This window comes from Anabrus simplex, chromosome 3, assembly GCF_040414725.1.
Source record: "Anabrus simplex isolate iqAnaSimp1 chromosome 3, ASM4041472v1, whole genome shotgun sequence".
Lineage (NCBI taxonomy): Eukaryota > Metazoa > Arthropoda > Insecta > Orthoptera > Tettigoniidae > Anabrus > Anabrus simplex.
Genome location: NC_090267.1, coordinates 343,209,237 through 343,229,490, shown reverse-complemented (window position 1 = coordinate 343,229,490; position 20,254 = coordinate 343,209,237).

Genomic DNA, 20,254 nt, shown 5'->3' with positions numbered 1-20,254 from the left:
ATAAAATATGACATTGTTTACAATAAAACATGGCTCTAAAAAGTGACGAGGAAATCCATCACCTTCTCATCCTTCTCCACCCCTGCTTCACACAATATGGCACGATACCAACGGCCCTTTACAGGGCTAAATAAAAAAATCAATCCGTAGAAACTATGAAGTATGCAATGTTGCCACATCCCTGGTAAAAGGCGGTTAATAAAAAATTACTTACGCGAGATTCGAACCTCGAGCACTCTCCGTTATCACATCTCTGAACGCGTCCTCGAAAAGTTACCTATTGCGCCGCATGGCATGCAGCGGTGAGTTCCCGGCGTATACGATACCTGTTTCTGGTCTGTGTGTGAACCGCATGTTGCATGGTACGTGTTCTTGGTATCCGTTCTAGTTTTACGGTTTCATTCGAGTTGCCCATAATGAATTAATAGTGGCGCTCATGATACCTGCTGTCTTTTCGCCGGCAACCACACATCTCGTTATATCACCTCGATTTAGAGAAAGGACCGATGTATTCCAGACATGTAATAAAAGCTCCAGGTTGCATAAAACTAGATATCCGACTCGTTGGCTGAATGGTCTGCGTACTGGCCTTCGGTTCAGAGAGTCCCCGATTCGATTCCCGGCCGTGTCGGAGATTTTAATCGCTTCTGATTAATTCTTCTGGCTCGGGGATTGGGTACCCACTCCAAAATTCTCCTCATCATATTCAAACAACATACCACACTACCAACCAACACAGAAACACTCAATAGTGAATCCATTCCTCCATATAGGGTTGGCGTCAGGAAGGGCATCCGGCCGGAAAAAGGGCCAAATCACATTTGCTACACAGTTCGCAACCGCAGCCCCACAGTTGTTGGTAAAAGCCTTAGAAAAAGAAGAAGTTCCATAAACCTTGATGGCAAGTTGCGGGTAGACCACCTGGTATGTCATTGTATAGGTACCTTAAAACATGACAGTAAAATGTGATAGCAATATGTCATGTTAAATGTGATAACAGAATTTGACATTAATATCTAACATTGTATTCTTCGAAAATTTGCAGGAAAATATGACAGTTAATAATATCTCATGTTAAATATGACGGAACATGACATTGTGTACATTTAAACTTGGCAGTAAAATGTAACAAGAAAATATGACATCATTCTATGACACTGTATACGTTAAAACATGGCTGTGTAATGTGACATTAAAATATGTAATGTTAAATATGACAAAGAAAACTGACATGGCTCTTTTTAGAGCCATGTGTTTATGTCCGTTGAGGACAGCTTGAAGGTGGAGTTTGGTGTGGCCTGGGAGAGGCTTAAAGTTGAGAGTGAGTGGCTCTTTTGAAAATTGAGTGTTGTATGCGTTATATATGAATAATGTTACTCTATATGTTAAAACATCGCTGTGTATGCGACTGTAAAATGTCATGTAAAATGTCGTGTAAAATGTATGGCATGTTAATTATGACAATACTACTGTCTAATGAGACAGTAAAATATATTACAATATGTTTAATATGTACCTCAAGATATGGCAGTAAAATGTGACAAAAGCAATGATAGCCTTCGTTAAATATTTTCAGTAATAATAATAATAATAATTGTACCGGGCGGTACACCTCCACGCCGCTAATTTAAAAGGTGCGCCAATTGAAAATCCTCTGCTGGAGGAAGTCTGAACTTTATTGACGTTATTAATTTTCTACCTTCTCAGAAGATGTCACTACCTGCAAAATTTTGGAGTTTTAGAACGGTGTCATTTTTGATGTGTTTTTGTTTCGCTTGAAGTAAGAAGTGTGAACTTTCTCTTCTAGAGGACACTACTGAAGAACTACAATAGTGCACCCTAGTGCGAAGAAAAAGAACTGTTCCTTGGAGAAAATTTTATTTCAAAAGTTTGTTCTTTGTTAAATTTCTTTCAGTCATTGGTTAAGTTGGCAATATTCCCCCTTTCTTTCCCCTTGTTTTAAATCTAGCCAATCCCGAATTTCTGAAATTAATTTTCCACCAATAATGTGTTTCTTCTTCATCTTGTGTAGGGGTTTCTCTTTATTCTCCAATAAAGTGATTGTGGGCGGGTGTTCTCATTCCCCTAACGCCTAGAACCTTCCGCGAGAGTATATAAACTGCTGTTTTTAGGGTCTCTGCGCCACTTCTGTTCCATCTTTCTGTGTGTAAAGTACATTGCAGGGGGCGGGAAGCGCCTCTTTCTTCGGCAGCGGTCAACAACAAGGTAATGGCCAATTAATAACTTCTTTCTTTGCTAGCTCAGCAGTTTAACTCTCGGGGCGGGTCCGAAGCTTTTTCCGTTATGTAACCTTTCTTAAATGTAAAGAAACTTGTATCTATTTCATCTTTTAAACTGCATATCGGGATAGAGAGTGCTTAACCCTCTCGAGCTCCCAATCATATTGTTTTGAGGTGAACTTATTTTTCTCAACCTATTCTTCGTTAATATAATGTAAATTGTTCTTTTCTGAAGTCACCTCTGTAGTACGGGATTAGCCCTTGCATTAACGGCCTAGTGCCAAGTAGGTTTTAAATAAAGTGTATTAGGAGTGCGGAGAGCCTCCTTTCAAGTTGGTATTTTAGAGGCCATATAATTAACCTTTTCTCACTTAATAGGCCTCAGTAGATTGGGTATTTTACCCCTGTGTTTATGTCCGTTGAGGACAGCTTGAAGGTGGAGTTTGGTGTGGCCTGGGAGAGGCTTAAAGTTGAGAGTGAGTGGCTCTTTTGAAAATTGAGTGTTGTATGCCTCGTGGAGGCTTTTCAGTGTAATTTGGAGCAAGGGCTCCTAGGCATGAATGGGGTTTTCTGCCCCTCTGTTGAAACTTGTGTTTGGGGTAAAACTGAGCTGATTGCCCAAGCATTGTGAAGTCAGGGCGCGAAGCCCAAATCCTGTAAATATTGTAACTACCCTTTGGACTTGCTACTTTGTACCTGCCATGCTTGTTATTTCTTTGTTTTTGAAAAGGAAATATAACCTTGTTAAATTTTAAATTAATTTTACTTTCGTAGCTTGAGACCCGTTCACACCCGCACCTTCTTTCACCTCTACCTACCGCTAAAACACGGTAACAAGTGGTAGCAGAGCATGGTTGAATGGGTCTCAATTTAGCCCTTTTTGACGGCTAAACATTGTTTTGTTCCGAACTCTAACAATTTTCTCAGTTGCTGGAATTTTTTTTTTGAGTTTTTCAAAATTGTTCTGTCATCATGCCCGGACCTCGCGATGTTCTTCATCTTAACTATTTGCGCAAAGAGGAGTTGATATATGAGTTAACTATTAGAAATGTGCAATCTGGAGGCACGGTTGCAGTAGACACAAACAAGCTTAGAGAGTCCCTTGAAATGCCCATTTCAATCCCCACCTTGGGAGAGAAAGAAGTTGACGACTCTCTTTCCACGATCGTCGAGAATATTACTGGGCTAGCATCTGTAGTTAGTTTTTTTGATGAAAATGATCCTTCTCCTAATCAAATTAAGCGGGTGCAAGCCAGGCTATATCACTTTTCAAATAGAGTTAACGATCTGTTGTCTCTGAAGTTGAATGACGTTCAGAGGAAGGAAGCTAGTACGCTGCTTGAAAATATTTCTGAATTATCTAGCAAGGTCACTCAATTGTTAACTGGGGAGGTTCCTCCCAAAACTGATCAACCCGTCACGGTGAATGTAGGTAGCGAGGAAGAGCCTCATAAGGGAGAAGTCAATAGGAAAACCATTGCTGCTCAAACAACCTCTGGCCCATTGGACGAGTCTGAACGCCGTAACTCATTAAATAATGTACGTTCTGAATTAACCACCTTGCCATTGAAACCTTTACCTACTATGTCACCCGGGTTTAGTAGCTTGCCTCATCCATTGGCAATCTTGCTCAGAGGTATCTCTAAGTTTTCCGTTAATACCACCAGTGACGTAATTTCATTTTTAAGATTTCTAGTTGAATTTCAGGATCATGCCCTTGTTTTTTCTCTTTCTCCATGTCAAATTTTGCAAATTATCTATCCGCATGCTATTGGTATTCTCTCTGATAAAATCGTAAGAGCCATTGCCGAGCAATCATCTATTGAGGATTTCCATGCCCACTTGCTAGCTAACTTCATCCCTGCTAGGGCCAGGTCCTCCCTTATTCAGAAGTACTATTATCGGGTACAGCGCTTGGATGAAAACTTGGCAGACTTCATCCAAGATATTAAGTTTTATACTAGGGTGTTTGCTCTTCATTTCCCTGAGGATCAGATTGTACAAGCTATTGTGGAAGGGATCTCACCACCCTACAGGTCATATTTGTGTTTCGCGGCGTGCCCGCAAACCTTCTCGGAACTTGAAGCATTGGCCGTCTCAGCGGAAGGAGTTAGATACGCCGATTCTTTGCGTGTAGCGAAAGAACCCCCGCCTTCCTTTAGTAATACTCGGCCTCCACCTCGCCGATCAGTCACCCCTCGTAAATGTTATGCTTGTGGGTCGCCTGACCACCTGCGCAATAAGTGTCCACTGATCAAGTCGAGTGGGACAAGTAATGGGGCTGGTTCATCACAAGGCTGTTTTAAATGTGGGGCTTTCTCACATATTGCCAAGAATTGCCCAAATTCGAATAGCACCCCCTCCTGCTCAACTTCTGGTGCAAATTCCACCTATGCCAATAATAAAAAGTGACTAGTGGCTTCGGCTGAGTCGACTAATCCATCTTCCCGAGACTCAGCCCCTAGTAAACAGGTTGTAAATTCAGGGAACGAGCAATTTTCAAATGCATCTTTTGAATGCCCCAAAGAGTGTCTTAGGATTGCGGCGGATTCCCCCGCACCTATTCCTTTTCTTAAGATTGAGTTAAATAATGAGCCTATAACCGCTCTATTAGATTCAGGCAGTGTCTTATCGATTATTTCGGCTGAATGGTATTCTAAATTGAAATCTGTTTGTAAACTACCTGACTATGTCTCATCTCCTGTTCTATATGTTTCGGCTAATTCATCTCCATTAGAAATTCTAGGTTCCTTACTGGTCAAAATTCGTATTTTTAAATTTACATGGAAAACCAAACTGTTTGTGGCTAAGCACTTGTCTTGCCCCATCATACTGGGAGCGGACTTCATTTCTCACACTGGTCTTGTGCTCGATCTTCAGAGTAAGTCGTGCACATTCAAATTTGCGTCCAATTGTAACATTCCCTTGTTAAAGTGTAATTCTGTATCATGTTCATCTATTTCGCCTACCCAGGATGAGATGTTGTTAAACCTTAGACATCTACCTGAGGAGCAGGCTGATAGTATTCGCAAATTGTGTCAGTCCTTTCCAGAGGTGTTCTCTGATACTCTTGGTGTTACTGACCTTATTGAATACAAAATTGAGGTCACGGATTCGATTCCTGTCCGTTTTCCAACTTATAGGCTATCTCCACCTAAAATGAAGGCTCTGAAAGAAATTATCGATCAGATGTTGAAGGATGGTATTATTAGGCCCTCTAAGTCAGCGTATTCTTCGCCTATTTTTCTAGTCCCGAAACCCCAAGGGGGCTTCAGGCCTGTCATTGATTACAGGGCTCTCAATCGGAAGGTGGTGTTACAATCTGTGCCACTTCCCGACCTTCATTCTTGTTTTTCATGGTTTCGTAAGGCCAAGTTCTTTACTATCTTGGACTTGAATCAGGCCTATAATCAAATTCCCCTTGCCGAAGAGTCTAAACACCTTACAGCGTTTGCCACGGACTGGAATTTATATGAATACAATCGCGTGCCTTTCGGGCTCCCCACGGGAGCAGCTGTACTCACTAGGCTACTAGATAGGGTCTTCTCCGACATCAAATTTGAGTACTTATATCACTACTTGGATGATGTCGTCGTATTTTCAGAAACTTTTGAAGAACATCTAGATCATCTGCGAGAAGTTCTCGATCGCCTTCGTAAGGCTGGGTTAACTGTCAAGTTGTCCAAGGTCGCCTTCGCTAAGCCCTCTATGTCATTCCTAGGGCATATTGTGTCACCTGATGGTGTAGCAGTCGATCATTCTAGAACACAGGCCATCCGTGATTTTAAACCTCCCAAGGACATTAAAGGTATCGCCAGGTTCATTGGTATGGTGAATTTCTTCAGGAAGTTTATTCCTAACTTCGCTAATAGAGCGGCGCCCTTGAACCTTCTTCGTAGGAAAGGCATCAAATTCGAGTGGGGTCCTTCTCAACAAGCCGCTTTTGAAGATCTGAAATTAGCTCTCTGTAATGCCCCTGTCCTTGCTATGCCTGATTTCTCAAAGAAATTCATCGTCCAAACGGACGCGTCGTCGTCAGCAGTAGCTGCAGTCCTTCTTCAAGAGACTGAACTAGGGAGGCGACCCATCGCCTATGCATCTAGGACTCTATCGGCTCAAGAAGCAAAATACTCCATATATGAGCTCGAAGGTTTGGCAGTCTTATTCGCCTTAGAGAAGTTCCGTCTCTATCTGGAACATGTCAAATTCGACCTAGAGACAGATAATCAAGCCTTAAGCTGGGTCTTAGGTAGGCCGCGTCTACTGGTCGTATAGCCCGTTGGGCCATCCGTATTTCTGCCTTCCAATTCGATGTCAGGCATATCAGAGGTACCGAAAATGTTGTTGCTGATGGACTCAGTCGTATGTTTTCTAACGAAGTCGAGACCCATGAACCGGTCGACAGTTCGTCACCTCCCGAGTCCATACTATCTGGTGTTAATGCCATCTTAACAGATGCTCCCATGCTTTTTAGGGATATTGAGAAATACCAACGTGAAGATCCGACGCTGGCTCCGATAATGGAAACCCTTTCTTCTGGGGAACATGTCGTCCCTTATGTTCTGAGGAATGGTGTTTTATGTTGCCCTTCGAGGCATGACAAGATGATGAAGGTTGTCGTTCCAGCTGTTCTTGTGCCTATGATCTTCAAATACTATCATGAGATCCCATTGGGGGGGCATCTGGGAATATTTAAAACTCGTGAAAAGATTCGTGAAATGTTCATCTGGAAAGGTATGGACGGTGAAATCCGTGAACTTGTAAAAGCTTGTAAAGCTTGTTTGCTCAGTAAACCCACCATGTCCACCAAGGTAGGCCTTTTGTCTTCGCATCAAGCGTCGCGCCCCATGGAACGCCTGTATATTGATTATGTAGGACCCTTCCCCCAGTCAAAGGGAAATGCTAACAAGTTCATCTTTGTATGCGTAGATGGCTTTACTAGATTTTCTTGGTTATTTCCGACTAAGCTGGCTACCGCTCAGTCTACCATTACTTGCTTAAATTCTATTTTTGCTTCTTTTGGTCCGTGCCAATATATTGTATCTGATAATGCTAAGGCTTTTACATCTAATTTATTTCGTAAATTCTGTTTTGACTTGTCCATCTCTCATGTAACTACTTCTGCTTATTACCCTCAACCATCTCTGGCTAAACGAGTTAACCGTAATCTCAGGTCCGCACTTATTGCCTATCATCATGAAGATCATTCCAGGTGGGACACGTCCCTGCATTGGTTAGCTTTTGCTTTGAATTCGGCGGTTCATGAATCACATAAATTTACTCCAGCCTCGTTGATGTTCAAGTTTGTTCCCAACACGCCGCTCTCTAACCTCTGGTCTCTGAGTGACATTCTACCCGAGACAATAGATCCGGACAACATTAAAGATCTTTGGAAGAAGGCTAAAGCCAATCTTAAAGTGTCTCATGAAAAGGTTAGGGAAAGGTATGATCGTGGACGGAGACCCACCCCTTTGAAGGTAGGTGACCAAGTTATGGTCAAGAACTTTGTTCCCGCGGGCAAGCTTGCCCCCAGATTTCAGGGGCCGTGTGTCATTCTTGATTTCCTTACGCCGGTTACGTTGTTATTAAGTAATCCAGCCACCGAGAGGATATTTAGGGTTCACCTGTCCCAGGTGAAACCGGTGTAAATTTTGTGTCAACTTGCTTCATATAATTTGATAGGAATATGAAGGTTATATTTTTTTTGAGTTTCCACTCTTAAGGCATTCTGCTCCTCCTATAATATTTTGTTTTATATGTAAGCTTTTTGTAAAACATTCCCCGATCCGTTAAACTGCCATTTTGTCCTTACCATGGCCATTGCCACGCTCCCGTCTCCTGCTATACACACTGTGGCTTGCTTATATTAAATGCCATGGATTTCTGCACGCCGCTGGCCCCTCAACCTCTCCAACAAGCCTGCGCCCTCAAAAAATGATGATAGTCCAACAATTCTGCCGCCTAGCTTTAATATTTCAGTGCCCCCGCAGCCGCGCGGCGCTGTGCCGCGACTGGGTTTGAGGATGGGCCCCCTCGACCCCAGCGTGGACGACATGTGCACGGCGAGCCGGAGCTCTCCTCCCGGCCAAGGCTGACGTGCGGCGCACGACCTGCTACTTGCCCGCAGCCTGTATATCTTCACCGCGGGCGCGGCGTGTTTCAACACCACTGCTCCCCTCATGGTGCGGGCGAGCGGTATCTCAGGGTACTTGAGGGGTCCGAGCGGCCTCTCCTGGACGCAAGCGGCAACGGCCGATCTGGCCATTCAACTTAGTCTACATCAACTACATGGACATTCCAGTTCGACATTACTACCTTCTCTTGGATTTTTCTGCAATACCTGGTGGACTTAGAAATTTTTTTTTCTCAAATTTAAAAACTAAAGTTTATCTTCTGAATTCAACTTCCACAAGCATAAAGACTTTACTTCACCTGCAACAACAAAATTTTGAAACTGAATCAAACCATATTAAGAAAATCTTAAAAATACTTCTGCAATTAATCTCCACATCTACATCAAAACCTGGACCTAGTTTTCAAACAAATTTCATGTGTCACCCCTGGAGGAACTTTTGGGGGGGGAGGTCTGTACCGGGCGGTACACCTCCACGCCGCTAATTTAAAAGGTGCGCCAGTTGAAAATCCTCTGCTGGAGGAAGTCTGAACTTTATTGACGTTATTAATTTTCTACCTTCTCAGAAGATGTCACTACCTGTAAATTTTGGAGTTTTAGAACGGTGTCATTTTTGATGTGTTTTTGTTTTGCTTGAAGTAAGAAGTGTGAACTTTCTCTTCTAGAGGACACTACTGAAGAACTACAATAGTGCACCCTAGTGCGAAGAAAAAGAACTGTTCCTTGGAGAAAATTTTATTTCAAAAGTTTGTTCTTTGTTAAATTTCTTTCAGTCATTGGTTAAGTTGGCAATATTCCCCCTTTCTTTCCCCTTGTTTTAAATCTAGCCAATCCCGAATTTCTGAAATTAATTTTCCACCAATAATGTGTTTCTTCTTCATCTTGTGTAGGGGTTTCTCTTTATTCTCCAATAAAGTGATTGTGGGCGGGTGTTCTCATTCCCCTAACGCCTAGAACCTTCCGCGAGAGTATATAAACGGCTGTTTTTAGGGTCTCTGCGCCACTTCTGTTCCATCTTTCTGTGTGTAAAGTACATTGCAGGGGGCGGGAAGCGCCTCTTTCTTCGGCAGCGGTCAACAACAAGGTAATGGCCAATTAATAACTTCTTTCTTTGCTAGCTCAGCAGTTTAACTCTCGGGGCGGGTCCGAAGCTTTTTCCGTTATGTAACCTTTCTTAAATGTAAAGAAACTTGTATCTATTTCATCTTTTAAACTGCATATCGGGATAGAGAGTGCTTAACCCTCTCGAGCTCCCAATCATATTGTTTTGAGGTGAACTTATTTTTCTCAACCTATTCTTCGTTAATATAATGTAAATTGTTCTTTTCTGAAGTCACCTCTGTAGTATGGGATTAGCCCTTGCATTAACGGCCTAGTGCCAAGTAGGTTTTAAATAAAGTGTATTAGGAGTGCGGAGAGCCTCCTTTCAAGTTGGTATTTTAGAGGCCATATAATTAACCTTTTCTCACTTAATAGGCCTCAGTAGATTGGGTATTTTACCCCTGTGTTTATGTCCGTTGAGGACAGCTTGAAGGTGGAGTTTGGTGTGGCCTGGGAGAGGCTTAAAGTTGAGAGTGAGTGGCTCTTTTGAAAATTGAGTGTTGTATGCCTCGTGGAGGCTTTTCAGTGTAATTTGGAGCAAGGGCTCCTAGGCATGAATGGGGTTTTCTGCCCCTCTGTTGAAACTTGTGTTTGGGGTAAAACTGAGCTGATTGCCCAAGCATTGTGAAGTCAGGGCGCGAAGCCCAAATTCTGTAAATATTGTAACTACCCTTTGGACTTGCTACTTTGTACCTGCCATGCTTGTTATTTCTTTGTTTTTGAAAAGGAAATATAACCTTGTTAAATTTTAAATTAATTTTACTTTCGTAGCTTGAGACCCGTTCACACCCGCACCTTCTTTCACCTCTACCTACCGCTAAAACACGGTAATAATAATAATAATAATAATAATAATAATAATAATAATAATAATAATAATAATAATAATAATAATATATCTATACTAATATTATAAAGAAGAAAAATGTGTATCTTTGTTTGAAACGAATAGACTCAAAAACTACTGAACCGATTTTAAAAATGTCCTCCCCAATAGAAAGCTTCATTGCCAGTGAGTAACATGGGCTGTATTTTATTTTCAAAACAATTCGTGGTGCGGTGCATGGGGGAGAGATAAAAATAATAGGCTCTTATAGGCAAAATATCGAATTTGTCGTATAAGGACGAGACAAAGCTCAATTTAATCCTCTTGACGCAAAGAACAAAACTCGGTGAGCCCTACGAGCCCGAAAACCATGTTTAAATGCCGTATAACCAACCGTTACGGAGATATTGGCACCACACTACACCTGCTCTAGGAATCGGATAAAAGAAATGAACTGCCGTAACCATGGCAACGTCAGCTCCAGGATTCTAGAGCAGCGAGATTATGCATGTATGTTTGGGCTTAGCTACCAACCAAAATTGGTACAAATAAGACTTACTATCTGCTAAAAAATATACTGTTGTGTAAGGCACTCATAGGACTCCTTTGGGTGGGGATGGAAAGGGGGTGAAGTACAAAAATCTTACCTTACTATTTAAAAATGGATGTATGCGCGCGCGCGCGCGCGTGTGTGTGTGTGTGTAAATGACACATCTCCTCCTAAACCACTGGAGCAATTTCAACCAAACTTTGTACACGTATTAGTTACTATCGGGAGACGAGCACTTTGGGCGTAAGCCATCTATAGCACCCTTAAGGGTGGGGTATCAGGGGGGTTAGTTATATAAATAATCGAGAATTGTGTCGAATTCATAGTTTTCGGGGTCGCTGAGTAGAAAAGTAATACTCCAGAATTTTTTAAAGTCCAAGTTCAGCCCCCTTTTAGGTGAGGAGGGCGGTTTGAGATATAGAAATAATTAAAAACAGTTTCGAATCCATACATTTCAGCGTCTCTGAGATGAATAGTAATACTCCGGATTATTCACAGGTCCAAGTGGGGGGCGAGATATAAAAATAATCGATAAACTATATATAAAATCTTATCTTCTTCTTACTGAATATACAATGGATGTATGTGTGTGCGTGGGTGTGTGTGTGGATGTGTAAATGACACATCTCCTCCTAAACCACTGTAGCAATTTCACCAAACTTGGTACACTTATCAATTAGTATCGGGAGACTAACCGCGTGGGGGTAAGACACGCCTATCACACTTATGGGCAGGGGTCGAGTGTGATGGTATAATAATAATCTAGAATAGTATCGAATCCATAGTTTTCGTGGTCACTGAAATGAATAGTGACACTCCGAATTTTTTAAAGTTCATGTTCAGCCCCTTTTTCGCTTTTTGAGGGGGGAGTGAGATATAAAAATAATCGAAAATATTGTCGAATCTACACTTTTCGGGGTCACTGAGATGAATGGTGACAATCCAGATTTTTATCTCTTAGGGGAGGGGGCGGGAGGGGGACAGTTTCATTGATAGTTGAAATCCTGTACATCGTATCTATAGTGCGACGGCTAAATACATATAGTTATCACTTATTAATTTTTGACAGGATCAAATACTTCCCAGTCGATTCGAGCTTCCATAAGGACGAAGTTTTACTTGAAAATTAAATAATCTAAAACTTGAAATCAAACACATCTAAATAATTCTAAAACAATATAATAGATATCAAAAAGGATATCTATAAAAATTCGCATTACACATAACTAACTGGTAATGCAAATCTTAAAGGGAAATATTCAGAAACTATCCGGGCAACCCCTGGTACTACAGGTAGTCTATACTAATATTATAAAGAAAAATTTGTATATTTGTTTGTAACGGATGGACTGAAAAACTACTGAACCGATTTTAAAAATGTCTTCACCTATAGAAAGCTACATTGCCAGTGATTAACATGGGCTGTGTTTTATTTTCAAAACAATTCGAGGTGGGAGAACACGGGGGGGGGGGAGATATAAAAATAATAGGCTAATATAGGCAAAATATCGAATTTCTCGTGTAAGGACGAGACAAAGCTCAATTTAATCCTCTTGACGCAAAGTACAAAACTCGGTTAGCCCTACGGGCCCGAAAACCATGTCTTAAGGCCTCAAAACCAACCGTTACGGTGATATTGGCACCACACTACACCTGCTCTAGGAATCGGATAAAGTAATGAACTGCCGTAACCATGGCAACGTCCGCTCCAGGATTCAATATCAGCGACATTATCTAGGCTACAATATATCACAAAAACCTAACATGTTGGTGGATATGAAAATTGTATTTGGAATCACGTTTATTAAAATTAAAAGAACACAAATGTTCGTTTTCAGAAAATCCACTTAAGCGAAAGGATAGGGGGGTTGTGGGTGGGGGTGAGAAGAAGTGAGGAAGGCGTTGAATCTTCTGTATGTATATAAAAATTGATGTATGTGTATGTGTAAATAACACATCTCCTAAACCACTCGAGCAATTACAACCAAACAAGGAACACTTATGTCTTACTATCTGGAGACGAGCACTGTGGGGGTAAGCAATCCGTAGCTCCCTTGGAGGTGGGAGTCAGGGGGGCAATGTATAAAAATAATCGAAAAATGTGTCGAATACACAGTTTTCGGGGTCGCTGAAATGAATAACGACACTCCCAATTTAAAAAAAAAGACAAAGTTCAGCTCCCTTTTTGGTGTGGGGGAGGGGGGGAGTGATGTATAAAATTAAACGAAAATAGTGTCGAATACATAGTTTTCGGGGCCGCCGAGGTGAATTGTACACTCCGGATTTTTAGTATCAGGAAACAAACCATGTGGGGATAAGACAGTCCAAGAACCCTTAATGGCGGGGGGTGCGAGAAGGTCAGATACCCAAATTAACGAAAATAGTGTCGAATCCATCTTTTTCGGGGTCGCTGAGACGAATAGTGACATTCCGGATTTTTTCAAGTCCAAGTTAAGCCCCTTTGGTGTGGGGAGCGAGGAGGAGTGATATATAAAATTAATCGAAAATAGTGACGAATACATAGTTTTGGGGATCGCCGAGCTGAATTGTGCACTCCGGATTTTAGTGTCACGAGAAAACCCACGTGGGGTTAAGACAGTCCTGGAACCCTTGCGGCGGGGGAGGGGCGAGTGGGTGAAATATTAAAATCATCGAAAGTAGTGTCGAATCTATACTTTTCAAGCTCGCTGCTATTAATAGTGACACTCCGGAAGTTTTTAATGTCCGAGTTCAGCCCCCTTTGGGGTGGGGGGCGATGGGTGGGTTATATATAAAAATATTCGAAAATAGTGTCCAATCCATAGTTGTCAGGGTCGCTGAGATGTATAGTGAGACTCCGGATATTTTATAAGTCCAAGTTCACCCTACTTTGGGGTGGGGGCGAGGGGAGAGTGATATATAACAAAATTAATCGAAAATAGTGTCGAATACATAGTTTCCGGGGTCGCCGAGGTGAGTTGTGCAATCCGGATTATTTGTATCACGAGAAAAACCACGTGGGGGTAAGACAGTCCTGGAACCCTTGCGGCGGTGGAGAGGCGAGGGGGTGAGATAAAAATATCATCGAAAGTAGTGTCTAATCCATACTCTTCGGGCTCGCTGAAATGAATAGCAACACTCCAGAATTTATTAATGCCAAAGTTCAGCACTCTTCGTGATGTAGGGGGGGGGGGGGGGGGTTGGAGTGTGATATATAAAATTAATCGAAAATAGTTTCGAACACATTGTTTTCGGGTTCGCCGAGGTGAATTGTACACTCCGGATTTTTACATGAGGAGACAAACCACGTGGGGGTAAGACAGCCCAAGAACCCTTAGGAGCGGGGGGGGGGGAAGGCGATGGTGTCAGATACACAAATTAACGAAAGTAGTGTCGAATCCATACTTTTCGGGGTAGCTGAGACGAACAGTGACACTCCGGATTTTTTCAAGTCCAAGTTAAGCCCCCTTTTTTGGGTGGGGTGCGAGGGGGGAGTGATAAATAAAATTAATCGAAAATAGTGTCGAATACATAGTTTTCGGGGTCGCCGAGGTGAATTGTACACTCCGGATTTTTAGTATCAAGGGTGAGTAAGACAGACCAGGAACCCTTAGGGCGGGGGAGGGGCGAGGGCCGAGATATAAAAATCATAGAAAGTAGTGTCGAATCCATTCTTTTCGGGGTCGCTGAGATGAATAGTGACAGTCCGGATTTTTTAAAGTTCAGCCCCCTTCATGGTGGGGGGCAATGGGACAGTGATATATACAAATAATCTAAAATAATGTTGAATACACAGTTGTCGGGTTTGTTGAGATGAATAGTGATATTCCGGATATTTTATAATTCCAAGTTCATCCCCCTTTGAGGTAGGGTTCGAGGGGGATTGAGATATAAAAATAATCGAAAATAGTATCGAATCCATAGTTTTCGGTGTCGCTGAGATGAATAGTAACACTCACGATTTTTTACAACTCTAAGTTTAGCCACCATTAGGGACGAGGAGGGAGAATGAGATATAATAATAATAATAATAATAATAATAATAATAATAATAATAATAATAATAATAATAATAATTGTACCGGGCGGTACACCTCCACTCCGCTAATTTAAAATGTGCGCCTGTTGAAACTCCTCTGCTGGAGGAAGTCTGAACTTTATTGACGGTATTAATTTTCTACCTTCTCAGAAGATGTCACTACCTGTAAATTTTGGAGTTTTAGAACTGTGTCATTTTTGATGTGTTTTTGTTTCGCTTGAAGTAAGAAGTGTGAACTTTCTCTTCTAGAGGACACTACTGAAGATCTACAATAGTGCAACCTAGTGCGGAGTCAAAGAACTATTTTGTTGGAGAAAATTTAATTTCAAGAGTTTGTTCTTTGTTAAATTTATTTCTGTCTTTGTTTAAGTTGGCAATATTTACCCCTTTCTTCCCCTTGTTATGAATGTATCCAATCCCGGAATTGTTCTATTAATTTCTGACCAATCTGGAGTATCTTCCCCCAACTTGTATCGATTGCGGGGTCCTAGCCAATAAAATAATTGTGGGCGGGTGTTTTCATTCCCCTAACGCCTAGAACCTTCCACGAGAGGTTATAAACTGCTGATTTTTGGGTCTCCGGGCCACTTTTGTTCCATCTTTCAGTGTGTTAAGTACATAGCAGGGGGCGGGAAGCGCCTCTTTCTTCGGCAGCGGTCAACAACAAGGTAATGGCCGATTAATAACTTCTTTCTTTGCTAGCTCAGCAGTTTAACTTTCGGGGCGGGTTCTAAGCGTTCAACCATGTAACCTTTTCCTAAAATGTAAAAACAACTGGTATCTATTCTATTTTCAAACGACATATCGGGATAGAGAGTGCTTAACCCTCTCGAGCTCCCACTCACATCGTCTTGAGGTGAACTTATTTTTCTCAACCAATTCTTCCGTAATATAATGTAAATTGCTATTAAGTCACCTCTGTAGTATGGGATTAGCCCTTGTATTAACGGCCTAGTGCCAAGTAGGTCTTAAGCAAAGTGTATTGGGAGTGCAAGTTCGCCTCCTCTCAAATTGTATTTTAGAGGTCACGCATTAACCTTCTTGTCATTTAACAGACCTCAGTAGGTTGGGTATTTTACCCCTGTGTATATGTCCTTTGAGGACAGCTTAAAGGTGGAGTTCGGAGTGGCCTATGATAGGCTTGTATTTTAGGGGGAAGTTACCCTTTCTTGAAAATTGTGTTTCTGCCTCAAGGAGGCTTTTGGGTGTAATTGGAAGCAAATGTTTCTGGCATGTTTGGGGGTTTTCGGCCCCTTTGTTGTATGGTGTTCATTGTAAGGTTGGGCTCATTGCTCAAGAATTATGTTTCTGACTTTTGAAGCCCCAAATGGGGTACCTTTGTAAATGTATTTTTCTTCAATCGTGTTTTGGCTACTAAGTACCTGTTCTATTTGTTGTTACCTAATTTTGAAAAGAAAATATAACCCTGTTGAATTTCAAAATTAATTTCACTTTAGTAGCTTGAGACCTATTCACCACCCAGCACCTTCTTTCATGCTTAACTACCACAAAAACACGGTAACAATAATAATAATAATAATAATAATAATAATAATAATAATAATAATAATAATAATAATAATAATAATAATAATAATAATAATAATAATAATAATCGAATATACTGCCGAATCCATTGTTTTCCGGGTCATTGAGATGAATAGCAACATTCCGGATTTTTAAAGTCCAACTTCAGCCGCCTTTGGCAAAGGAGGTGAGAAAGGGTGAAAAAATAAATTGTCAAAAATGACCGAGATAATGGATGTATGTATGTTCCAGTATGACTTACTACCTATAAAGAATACTGTGGGAGTAAGACGCCCCTAGAACCACTAGGGAAGCGGGTGAAATATAATCCATATTAATACATTGTAGTCAGTTTATCGCGATCTATATATACAGTACTATATGATGTATGTTGGGTATTCAGCTCGAAGGCTGGTTGGATCGTGAACAGGTCCACCATTAGCTGTCATAAATTGCCTAGGTGTCACTGAAGAGGCGTACTAGGGAAGTGAGGAGTGAGGTAGTTTCCTGTTGCTTTCCCCGCTAGGCCAGAAGTTGCTATTTCATATGTCTGCCAAGCCCCCTGAAATGCGTGCAACATTCCACCGTATGAGCGACATTTTCACACCATTCATAGCAGGGACTGGCTGCATAAGGAACGGCATTAATTGCATCACTCATACCGCAGACACTTTCATATTGTCAAAGTTAAAGATAAGACTGAGACAGGTCAATGAAAGTAACAATTTTATTCTAGCTCATACCAGAATACAAAGTGCACTGTAAACACTAGATCCTGCATAAGAACACAGTCGGCGATATTTATCCAAAACGATAACCGATAGGTTTCTTGGGCTTAAAAGTGTCCTGAAACTCCTAATTTTGAACTTCCTCCCCCATATCAAGATGCCAGCACAATCTCCAGGACGAGTTAGAAAATAGAAATTTGGGAAAATTTGTAGCTTTTTCTGCCTGTAACCGACGGAAAATTTACCGGATGTTTAAAATTTTATTTTTACCCCCGAAAAATATCGGAATATGGAGGCAATTTTAATGACGGTCAGACCTTCCTTGCGAGGTATTTGGTGGCTAAACGTTAAGTCGTCTCTCAAGAGGGATGGCACAATATCAATTCAATTTGGAGTGATGTACAACTTTGGTCCTATGACTTTTTATTGTATTTCTATCCCTTATATGTTAAATTTGGCTCTAGTTCTTGATTTAAGTACATTTTGCACTTTGTACACGTATAATTGATGGTTTGATTCACTTATAGGAAAGATGTGATCATCAAACTCTACACGAATATTGACCCACCCAGTAGCCATTTGTGAGCCAAATTCTATGTTTGAAGCTGTCGTATAAGTATCTGAAAAGTAATTCACTGTGTGAAAACCTTACACAAATTTCACCCTGTTCAACGTTTCTAAAACAATTTTACCTTTAAATAGATGATATACGAGGAAATATCATAGGGCCAGCCATTTAGATCTCTAAATGAGGCCAGAAGCGTCTTTTCGTAAAATCCGTTTTTTCGATAAGATGCACCGTTTAGCAGCAGTTATTCTGTAAATGAAGGTGAACATGCATGTACTTCCGTATGTCGATCTACATTTATTCATTTAAGTCGATTTGTAGCGATCTAGAAGGGGTGTGTCTGACATTGTAATTAATATTTTACAAATCAGTAGTGACTGTCAGCAGGAGGGCGTCTGCTGTTGTAATCAGTACTCCCCACATCAACTTTAACTGGCAGTAGGAATGGGGACCTCCCCCAACGCCTGTGTACCGTTGTAATGAATAATTCCCTTCTCGATTTGACTAGGAGAAGGCAAAGAGCGTGCAATTTTTCAAAATACTTTAACCTAATTTTCTTTATCATTAGGTATAGGTGCCCCCTTGCAAGGGTGCCCACGATAATAAACAAATTTACCCATCAAAATGTGACTGACGTTACGCATAGTGAATTGCGGCAGACAAGTGGACCTGTCGTTATGATCACAACTCCGCAACTCGCACTTTACATTGGAAACCACGTCCGCGAACCTCCCTATGCTTTTTCTTGGATAACGCCAAGAGACATGCAATTTAAACATTCTTATTCTCTTCATGTAAAGTAATTTACTTCGATATCCGTATACAATGTAGAATACCGTAGCGAAGCACTGATACATTTGCTAGTTATTTTTTGAGGATACAAATATCTCAGAAAATGAAGATGTTACAGATGTTAAAATTATTATTTGGAATCTCCTTTAAAAATGAACAACTTTTTTTTGGAAAATCCATTAAAAGCTGTGAAATGAATAAAAAAGCGGGCGATGTTTTAGGAATGGTTATCTTCTCCTACCGATTTACTGTGTCGAACATGTGGGCGTCACCCTGTTTACGGCTGGATGCCCTTCCTGACGGCAACCGTATGTGTCGGGATGTATTTACTATTGCGTGTTCCTGTTGTGGTTGGTATTTTGGTGTGTTCAGTGAATATGAAGACGAGAATGTTGAGACAAACACAAACAACCTTCCGCCGAGCCAGGAGGATTAATCACACGTGATTAAAAACCCCCGACCTAGACCGGAATCGAAGCCGACACCCTGTGAACCGAATACCCCAACGCTGACCACTCAGCCAAGGAGTGAGGCAGTTTTTATAATGAGTATATCTACGTTATATCTCATAAACGTAACACGTTACAGACGTGAAAATAGGTATTTTTAGTCTCCTTTAAAAATAAAGAAATACGTACATTTTGTTTTCGGAAAATCAATTTCAGCTGGAGATCGAAAATAAATGAAGAAGGAGTTTAATTCTCTTTACGAGGATACTTATATCTCAAAAAATCAGATGTTACAGACGTGAAATTTTGTCTTTCGAATCTCTTTTATAAATAAAGAAAACTTTTTTTCTTCGAATAAAGGAGGACTGTTTCTCACACATAGAGTTCCATGTCCCGTGTTTCAGATTTAGGTCTGCCAGTAGCCTGGTCAACTTACGCCAGAAGGCAATGCCACAAACGCGGTTTACAAAGAGGTTCTGGGGTAAATGATATGCAATTTTTCGGTGAGTTTTTATGCTTTAGGGATTAACAGATAATGTATTTGTGCAGTACCGAGGAACAAGTAATTTTTGGCAAATTACGAAATCCTCGCGAGCGAAGCCGTGGATAATAGCTGGTAATAATAATAAAAGTAAGTGTGTGTGTGTGTGTGTGTGTGTGTGTGTGTGTGTGTGTGTGTGTGTGTGTGTGTGTCCAGCAAAATCTGCAGCACGCAGATATCTGAAATATTGAACATAGGTGGATGGAAAGCGGTCTGAATGCACCCCGAAGCCGAATTTATCATTTTCGCTTTCATTGATGTGTTAAGAAACGAAAAACCATCGGAAAGGGTGTGTTGGGATATGACAATCCAACGTGCTGTCACCAGGATTGAATGCATAGATTCACTGTCGCTAGGCAACGTACGTAAGATAGGTAGTACAAGTCAAGGAGCCCAACTTCAAGGTTAAGTGTAGGACTCTCAGGTATTTTCGCGTAAATATCACTACTTGAGACTTGGAAGGCGATAGGGATAAATTATTTTCAAGGAGCCAATTGTCTAATTGATATACATCTAAAGCCATGTGGTCTTCTACAGTCTGGAGAGAGCTTGCACTAGTATATACACACACATCGTCAGCATATTGTAATATTTTAATCCTGGGTGAAAATATGGTCTCTAGATCACTGGTGTAAATAGTGTAGAGCAGGGGACTAAGCACAGCACCTTGAGGCAGACCTTGTGAGACTTTCCGTGGGCCAAGTAGTTTGTCATGATAACGCACATATATCCATCTGGTGTGTAGAAGATTGTAAATGCCCTTGATGAGTGGATGAGGAAG